At 46.4% G+C, this 9,713-nt stretch overlaps 1 protein-coding gene across 1 annotated transcript in view; it reads right to left on the bottom strand.

The window, feature by feature from the left end:
• Positions 1-7,045, bottom strand: part of FNDC3B (fibronectin type III domain containing 3B) — a 184,515-nt gene extending 177,470 nt beyond the window's left edge. Inside the window, exon 1 of the mRNA XM_048314456.1 lies at positions 6,868-7,045. The gene's annotated coding sequence lies outside the window, so the exon portion shown is untranslated. The remainder of the gene's footprint in view (positions 1-6,867) is intronic.
• Positions 7,046-9,713: the final 2,668 nt, after the last annotated feature.

Below are 9,713 nucleotides of genomic sequence, written 5' to 3' on the forward strand. Positions count from 1 at the left end.
TGGCTGGGACCCATACCGTCAACAATGCCTCAACCTATGACTCAAGAAGCAGCACCTGTGGTCCTGTCAGATCAGGCCACTTCAACTCTTCTGAAGCATGTGGGGACCACACACCACAGCCTTCCCGGGTCATTTGTACCCACCTCAGAGCCAAGACGCAGCCACCTGGGCTGCAGCGCTGGGCACACCCCACTGCACATGTGGATGGACACGTTCCTCCCAGCCAGCAGCCCCACGTCCACATACCTGCACTTTTAGTCATGCAGGGGCCACACGTCACATCCAGTGCATGAACAAGAGCATGAAGTCAAAGGGAAGAGGACAGAAGGGAAGGCAGCGTTCCACAAACACAGATCTGCTGCCCCTCCCTTGCCCACATCTGAAGCATTCAAGAAAAGCCAGCGAAGAGCAAACATTGTGCCAACTTAAGTATTGTGTCTCTAGTTGCTCAGCTCCCCAGACACATGGATTGTCAGATGGGTTGCTCAGGAGGCACACTGCTCCTGTGACCAAATGCTGCACCCCGAGCCCCACAGCATGGAGCATGAGAGCAGAAGAAACCTCACTGCATGGCTGAGGATCACCTTTAACAGCTGTGCAACCAACAGAACATAAATCATACAGAGAGATAATTAAAAGGAAAACCCTATTGTAGTATCAGAAATCACCTGTGGCTAATGAATAAGTGCGTTAAAGAAAGGATAGGCAAGTGGGACACTGAGAAAAGCAGAAGAGCTCAGAGTTAAAAAAAAACAAACCTCACTAAAGCAGAAGCCAATTCCATAAAAATCCAGAGTAAGAAACAGTTGTTTTCTTTATTTGCTTTTCTTTGAGCCACCACAGCTTCTAACTTCCAGCATTCAAAAATAAAGACTTGTTGCTCTCTCCTCCCCAAGGCAGGCTTTGAAAACAAATTTCCTAGTTAACCTGCCAAAGCAAAAGATGTGATAGCAGCTGAATGTCCCTCTGCCCTGCTTGGGGGATGACTCAGTGGAAATCAGCCCTCAAGAAACGTGTTGTCATCCTTCAGACAGTGCAACCAAATAGGAACAAATTCCTCACCTTAAAAGCCATGGCTTCCAAGGTAGCCACAGTTCAATACAAGAATGTATAACAGAGGAACAACAATAACAATGTTTTGGGAAAAAACTACAGCTTATTTTTAGCCCCTTTTTTCAATTTTTAATACAGTTAATAAAAATATATCTCCTAACAAGACTATAAAATCATTTCCTCAGAGCTTCAGAGTGGCACAAAAGAACAGGATATTAATATGTGCTAAGCAAAGTGAAGTAAGAACTGGGGAGAACAAGACCAACATTTTAACTGTTCAAGCCAAACACACTCCTCAAAGCCAAACACCAATTACCATCTGCTACAAGAACAGAACACACACGTATGCAGGCACGTATGCAACTGGGTCCCAAACTTGCATCCAGTTCAAATACATCTAGAACAATCATGTACATGGTATATCCCAATTTGCCTTATCCTGTCACAAAAGGAGGAATTTTTCCTACTTCAACCTAAGCCATTATTCCTGATACTTTAACACTGTACGAAAGACAAAATACTGAGTCCTCCAGCAAAGCAACACCCTTCCTGGAGTCAGTCAAGCCCAAGCTGTGCCTTTGCTTTTCAAACTCACCACTTCTACCAGTGCTTAGAGACAAAAAACCCAACTATTTGGGAATTATAGACCCAAAATAGTCCACAAGCTCTGCAGTTCCAACTTGGTCTCTTGTGCTCTGTTAATTTATTCTAACGAAGTGATGCTTCTGCTTGCCATTTGCTAGTAACAAGACACTGAAAGCAATTTTTTCCTCTTCCATGAGTTGGCATCACGTGAATCCACAAAAAATAAGAGGCTGACCAGAAGGAAACCCACTCAGTGCTCTCATTATCCACAAATGCTGTCATCATTTTTTTCGTCTGCAGCATTATTCCGCATCAATAAACAAACAAGGAGCAGAGCAATGCGTAACACTGAGTAACACACCCGGATCAGCTCAAGTGTCTGCAAGCATAAGGTCACTTATGTCACGTGAACTGCCACTGAGCAAGGACATACTTCTACAACAAAGGCAAGTTAAAAAGGAGAATGAATTCCTTCAGCTAACTAATCATACACTAAAGGAAAATGGTAAGGTCATCCTGAAACAAATCGGGACAACTCTCTACTCCCATGCTGTTTGTGCTATCAAGATAGTCCAAAATAATCACACCATCTTACTTCACTACAGCATTGGGCTTGACTAAAGAATTGTGTGGAAATATTTGGGGCAAAAGATAACACTGGGATTTAGGTTATAAACATTGGCATTTTATTAGTGGGTGAGTGGAGAACAGGGAGCAACCGTATAAAATTGACACAGCTGCACAGAGGCCCAGAGAATCTACAAACTAAGCAGAACACATTGATTTTGCTAGTTTAGATTAAAAGCATGGGGAAATCTGTACACATCATCCCAAGCATCTCTGAGGGTGGCAAGGCTCATCTAAAATTGTTGTTTATTGAAGTTTTTATTAACCTCCTGAAAGTAATTTCTCTCTTTTCAAAGCATTCTTTTCAAAACATTCCTGAAAACATGAAGTATATGTTTAAATACATGTATTCACACATTCTATTATGAGAGTCCTTTGCAAGGACCTAATAATAGGAATGTCCATAATTACGACTAAAGCAATGATAAGAGACCAGGATGTAAAAGCATGTTTTAAGGTATTTGCAATGCTGCCACAGAATTGCCATACACTAAGTCAACACAGAAAAATCAGACAGGCTTATCACCTTCATCTCCAGAGAATTCAAGTGCTCGCTTTCAGTTACTCTAAATCTAACAAATAACAAGATAAACCAGAACACAACAGCAGAAACTTCTCTCCTGAATCCATCTTGTCAATGCACTGAGTACCTTCTAGAAGAAGGAGCAGATGCCAGAATAAGCAAATGCCACATATCAGTAACAGCTGCAGTTTTGTCCTCTTCAAAAAAAATTATAAATTACATATTTAATTACTTAGGAATTGTTTGTTGCTTCATATTACAAAACTAACACTATACATAGCTGCAGTTTACTAAGCAGAGTACCCACATGGCAATTTTCAGTATATCACCATTATAAACTGTCACCACTAGAAAAACAAATAGAGAATGTTTTTTATGCAGCTGGCTTTTTGTCTGTTATCTGCTAACAAACACCACAATTTACTTGTAAACAAAGAATTCCTCAGATCAAACGCAGAGAGCATGTCACTGGAGAAGCCCTACATTTTAACCTCTAAGCTCAAGGAAACCCATCCTTTTCCCAATTAAAAGCACCACAAAGATTTACCCAAAGCTGCACTACCTGGGACCTCCAGGGAATATACCTGTTCAAGAACAGACTTTAACACAGATGACATTTTTCTTATGTAGTTGCTCAACAGCACCATCATTTTTCATCCAGAGCAGAACACAGATTTAACATCCACAGCACCATTTCTGAAAGGCAACTCATCTCTCCAACACTGTTGCAAATTCCACGATAAATCACGTTTAATTAGTTTGTGCTTTTTTATTTTTTCCTAGCTGTCTGGAATCAAACAGCAAGCAGGCTTCCAACTTTAATTTTGCAAAGAGGTGCTTAGAATAAACTGATAAAAACACCAACCACCACATCCCCACTGGAAGCTATTTGGAGTTATCTGCTCGCTGACACACCAACATTCCTGCCTGTAGATGGCTTGCATATCCAGCGGCTCCTATTTCCACTGCCTTGTTTGAAGAACTTCCCTCTTCCTACATACCTTCCATCTCCAGGGACGGATCACACAGGGACACTAAACCTTGGCCGTAGACAACACGAGTTTTGATATTGCTGTTTCTAAAGGATCCTCCACCACACAGCAGTGCAGAGACAATCACTGAGGCACAAATCCTCTTTGGGCAACGCTTGAGAAACTCTTTGCCTCGCCGGTATTTTGCACAGCTGGGATTTACACAGGGCTCTGCTGGCTTCTTCTGCTATTTATTTTATTTGCTGGACACTAAAGGCTACTGCAAACAAATGGGACTTCGATAACTTGTGGCATGTTGCTCAAAACAATGCCAGTGCACTGGGACACTATTTCCAGACTTCAACACTCATTAGGCACTTCCTTGGTGGAATGATGGGATGCTCTCCCAGTGCGTCCCAAACTGCCACTCCAGGCGCTCCAAAGAGGTCACTCCATCTTCCCTCGTGTCTTTTCTTTGGAGGGAAGTGGCAGACTACAGTGAAGAGAAAAGCACTGTAGAGAGTCATTTGTTTTATTCAGGTATGTTTGGGCTCTGGGCCTTTTATTTAATTATATGTATTTAGTAGGAATTAAGAGCCCCACGCTACAAATATTTACTCATACTGTAAATGTTGGTTCTGACAACCTACATTTTTGAGGGAAAAAGTCAATTATACTTATTAGAAAGTTCATGAATACAACCACACACATGCAGAAGTTTGCTGCATGGTCTGTGTATATTGCACAGATTTATGAACTGCGTAAATTTGACTGCCCTCAACTGCTTCTCTTTCTCAGAAGACATAAAGGACACTATAAAGTGAGGAGAAAAAAAACCAAATTCTCTGCTAAGAAAGAGGTATAATGGAGAAATCTTCTTTCAGTTCCCTAAATACTACACGTAGGAAAAAAAAGTGCCAGGATAAACAGATTTCAGATTGGAAGTTACAAACTCTTCTGACACTAAAGATAAAATACTTGCAGTACGGAGTTACAGCTCTGAGCTTCTTGGCTATAGCAGAATATCAGCTTATTTTGGCTGCCAACTACCTTCATTTCTTATCCTTTGGCCAACTATAGGCTAACAGTATGAAAAAAACCTCTCACTGCTGTCCCAGCAGTGACCTCAAACCCAAACCAGATAAGTCCCAAAGGCCTAAAATTGAAAAAAAAAAAAAAAAAAAAAAAAAAAAAAAAAAAAAAGTTAAAATATATCACCTTCCACACAGACTCATCTCTGAGCTACATTATAAGCATAGTAGCTAAAAGATACTGAACTGGGAGGAACAATACACGATACTTCTGGGGCAGCAGACGTTTCTGCCACAGCAGGGTCCCAATACAACCACAAATCACAACAGCTTTGAAACTAACAAGAAGGAACCACAAGAGTGCTGAAGATTAAGAGAAAAGCACTAACAGACCGCTTCTGTTCGAGACCCGAAATGACCCCGGGAACACGGCCAAGAATCATTTTCTTACTGGTAGCACCGGCAGCTTATTCTCCGACTGCTGAGAAAGACACACGGGCGGTAGGTGGGCCAGACCGGCGCTGGACACGGCGAGACGAGCAAGATGCTTCCACTCAGGAGGCAGCCCGTGGCCTATTCCTGAGGTTTATGGAAGCAATGCCTTTATCTGGATTTGCAGCCAAGCACACATTGTGTCATCCGTGTCCAGACCAGCCGCTCCCCATCAGAACAAAGCGCAGACCCAGACCAGTTACAGGCACTGAGGCACTGCCAGGCCTGGCACTCTCAACCTTTTTTAAGCAAGCTCTGCTGCAAAAAAAAAAAAAAAAAAACGTTGAGAAATAGTGTTCTACACTTAAAAACCTGTGGAAGTTTGAAACCCCATTACCTAGCACATTATTAAACTCGAGTTAGACTGGTTTGGCACCTTTCAGGAACATACTGGCTGAGCCCTGTGTTCTGCAGGGTAAGCGGTTAAGGGATAGAGCAGCTGTGGTTAGGGCACAGGGAACTGGGATACGTGAATCCTGTTCTCACTGATCCAGCACAGAGTCCAAATAACAAATTTTTTAAAAATCCAAAATAAAAAAAGAAGACCAACAAGAAACTGCAATCTCTCCCCATCTCAGTTCCCCCCTCCGTGATGGGGTAACTACCCCTTTAAGGCCAGTACTTTTAGATACTCAAAGGACACAAAGAAACGCAAATGAAATACAAAATTACTAATATGGAGAGAGGCAGGCTTGCCCCGCGCGTTCTATTCTACAAATATAGATGGGATAAATGGTTCGTTACATTTAACTCCAAGCCGCACTACCTCCGCCAAAATCTTATTTAAATAGAACGTTTCTGAGAACCGGGGAAGGGGGGGATGCAGCTGTGGTCTTAACCTAAGAGAGGTTAAGCTTTTAAAAAGAGTTGTTCTTTTTTCACTCCGTCTGCTGGTCGCATGCCATTTTAAAAAGGTGTCTGGCAAGCAAAAATAAAAAGTTTCCAGGGCTTTCCTTCCCCAAGCCGCCTCTGCCAGGAGCCGGGCGGGGAGGACGGGGCCGGGAGAAGACGGTCGCGCCTTTCTCCAGCTTTTTCTCCAACATGCCCTCTGGATCCCGACGTTCTGGAGGCGGAGGAGCCCCCGGTTCCTCCACCTGCCCGCACCCTCGGCCGGGCAGCGGGGCTGCGGAGCGGGGCTGCGGAGCGGGGCGCGGCTCGGAGGGCGCCGCGGGCAGGCGCCCCGCACACACCCGCGGTGCCCGCGGCCCCCGCCAGCCCCGACCGCTCCCGCACTTCTCCGCCGGGAGCCGCAGCGGGCGGGGAGGGCGGCGGCGATGACAGCGGCCGGGCCGGCCGCCCCCAGGGACAGCCGGGCGGTGCTGGAGCGCCCGTCCCGCCGCCAGCCCCGAGCGCGGCCGCTCCCGCCCGCCCGCCCGCCGGGCGCTCCCAGCGGCGGGGGGAGCCGACGGGGCGGGGAGAGAAACTTTCCGCCGAGTGCGGCCGCGTCCCGCCGCCGAACAAAAGAGCCGGGACCGGGAGCGGCGCCGCGGGGCGGGGGACGCGGCTCCCCGGCGCTTGGAGCGGAGCGGAGCCGCGGGGCTCCCCACCCGGCACCCGCTTCCCCGCAGCGCCGCCGCGTCCTTACCTGCGGGAGGGCGGTGCGGTGCGGGGCGGCGAGTCCCGGTTAGCTGGAGCGAGTGCCGGGAGGACTCGGCGGGGATTCCGCCATGTCAGTGATGTCGGCACCACATGGGGCCCCGGCCGGCCCACGCTACCGCGCACTCTGGAGTAGCAGCTCCCGCCGAAAAGGCAGCCGAGGCGGGCGTGGGACGCCGGCCAGCCCCGCTCCGGCCCCGCCTCCGCGCCGCCGGGGCGGGGGCTCGGGAGGGGCGGGCACGGGGCGGACACGGCGCTCGGCCCCTCGCCCTCGCCCCGCTTCTGTTTCGCCTCGCCCCGGTGTCGTTTCGCGTCTTCCGCTGTCCGTGTCCACCCCGATCCGCTCATCGTTACTTAGAATCGTAGAATAATAGAATTAGAGAATCATCACCTTCAAGATGATCCAGGCCAGCCGCCCACCCAGCAGCACCGCTGTAACCCCTAAACCACATCACCCAGCGCCAGGTACAGACGCCTCCTGAACACCTCCAGGGATGGTGACTCCACCACCATCCGTTCCGATGCCAGACCACCCTAAAAGTAAAACATTTGTTTCTAATGTTTAATCTGAACCTCCCCTATCTCAGCTTAAGGCTATTTTCCTCTAGTCCTCTCACTCCAGGTGCGGTGGAAAAGACCATCCCACAGCCGGCTACAATCTCCTTTCAGGGACTTGTAGAGAGGGGTGAGGTCTCACCTGAGCCTCCTCTTCTCCAGATCAAACAAACCCTCCCGCAGTTGTTCCTCTTAAGATGTGTTTTGTAGACCCTTCACTTATGCCAAATATCACCCCTGGAGCACACATCACCCACCGAGCCTCCCCTTGTCCACCCAGCCCTAGCAGGGGTGTGTGGTTGTGATGGATGTTGGAACGTTGTCACCAAAATGCCATTTCTGACAGGGAAGCCCTTTGCCCAAGCAGTTCCAGGCTGAGGTCAGTGCATGTCCCCACACATGTCCTCCCCTTGGTGTCTGCTGCAGGTTGCTGCAAAGGTGAGGCCTGTGCTCCCATCAGTGTGGTCATTCCTATGTTCCCATCAGTTGGGAGCGAGGAGGAAAAGCTCTAGGCAATATTGTTCAGGGCTAAAGAAATGCTCTGACTTATTAAACTGTGCAGCCCTAAAGAAGATAAGTTTATCCCCTGGCTCTGGGAGAGAGCCCCAAGGAGCCATGGTGGTCATTCACCTCTCAGCACTGCATCCAAGCCACAGGGGAATCCTGACTGGAGCTTTAATCTGGTTACAGGAAAAGCTTAAAATAGGACTTGGCCTTACCCCCACCACAGATCGTAGCCGTGCTATGAAGGGTCTTTTGATTTAGCCTTGGTCCTTGGGGTAGCCAACCATCCTCTGCAGAAGCTCCTCGCCCACACGTCCTGTGCTCTGCCTTCTCTCCATCACTATATTCTTCAGTGTTACTTTTCCCAACAGCTTTCATCAATGATTGATCCACTTTATCCGCCAGAGCAAGGTTTCCTTTCAAGAACTGGAAAACCCTCTGGAGTCTGAGGCCGCCCAAGTGTATTTTCTTCGGCTTCCATTAAAATATCAACACAAACACTTTTCCCATAGGACTCCTTGATGTTCTGCTTCTTGCTGAAACACACACTAAAGAAAAATCAGTTTGACATCACAGCTGAGTAAAAGCATCATGCCCAAACAGGCTTTTTTCTACATGACTAAAACCCAGAAAAATGAAAATAAAGTTATCTGAAATAGATAATTCCGACGAAAATAACAAATAGGCATTTTTCCCATGGGAAAGATTTTTCAATGTGGAATGGTCAGCCAGCACTAAGTATTGTTCGTCGTTAATTGCAAAAACTTTTGTAATGCATAAAATCTAAAAGTAGAAAAATGTTTTGTTTTATTATTGACCCAAAACATGCAGACTTTTTGATGGTCCTGGATAGAGTTACAGACCAGATGAGATTAATTACTCACTAGGGTGGTAAAGACTTTTCTTGGTCTCATAGACTGTTCTGTGAAAAAAAAAAAGAAAAAAAGAGAAGGGATAGTGAAGACATTAGTTTAGAAGGGAAAAAATCACTGACACAAGTTGGAAAATGATGAAAAAAAGATAAAATTTAAATTAAAGAGTAAATAAAATAAAACCTGGAGAAAACAAAATGAAGAGAAATAAAGAAGAGGAAGGAAGTGGAATCACAGGACTCATTTGTAGCTTTTCTATCTGATGGGCCAAAAGTCAGGCCCTCATCCAGGGAGTCGGAACAGGGGCCCCAGGCACGAGGACATTTCCAGTCTCACCTGGAACTGCAGAACAGCAGACTCACAAAATCTAGAGCAAGGTCAGCCTGGACCTGGAGCAAATGCTGCCTTCTCCTTGGAGCTCCTCCTATTCATCCCCATGGCCCTGAAAAACTGGAAGAGCAGATGGTTAACAGCAACAGTAAACGGATTCAATGGAGCCTGGGCATGGCTCAGGAACCAAGGGACAGGGCAGGGGAGAGTGAAGCAAGGATTGCTTTCCATCAGAGAGTTCCTACATAAATAACAGATAAAATTGTTTCTTTTATGGCCTACTCCCTGAACCAGCTCATCTAGGAAGAGCATTACTCAGACCAAGAGGAAATGTCTTTTTCTCTGAAAAAGGAAAAGGATTAGGTTAAGTGATGACACAGCAGGGACAGACAAGTCACACTGGAGAAAATGACTGACCTAAACTATCATCCAAATAAATACAGACCAAAGCTATGAACTGATTTTTCTGTTTTGATGAGTCTGGGTTTTTTTTTTTTTCAATAACATGCATATTTATCTTTTATCACAGTGAAATCTTTCTGTTTATTCAGGAAGCGAGCGACGTCAGAAACAC

The sequence above is a fragment of the Corvus hawaiiensis genome, chromosome 10, assembly GCF_020740725.1.
Source record: "Corvus hawaiiensis isolate bCorHaw1 chromosome 10, bCorHaw1.pri.cur, whole genome shotgun sequence".
NCBI lineage: Eukaryota > Metazoa > Chordata > Aves > Passeriformes > Corvidae > Corvus > Corvus hawaiiensis.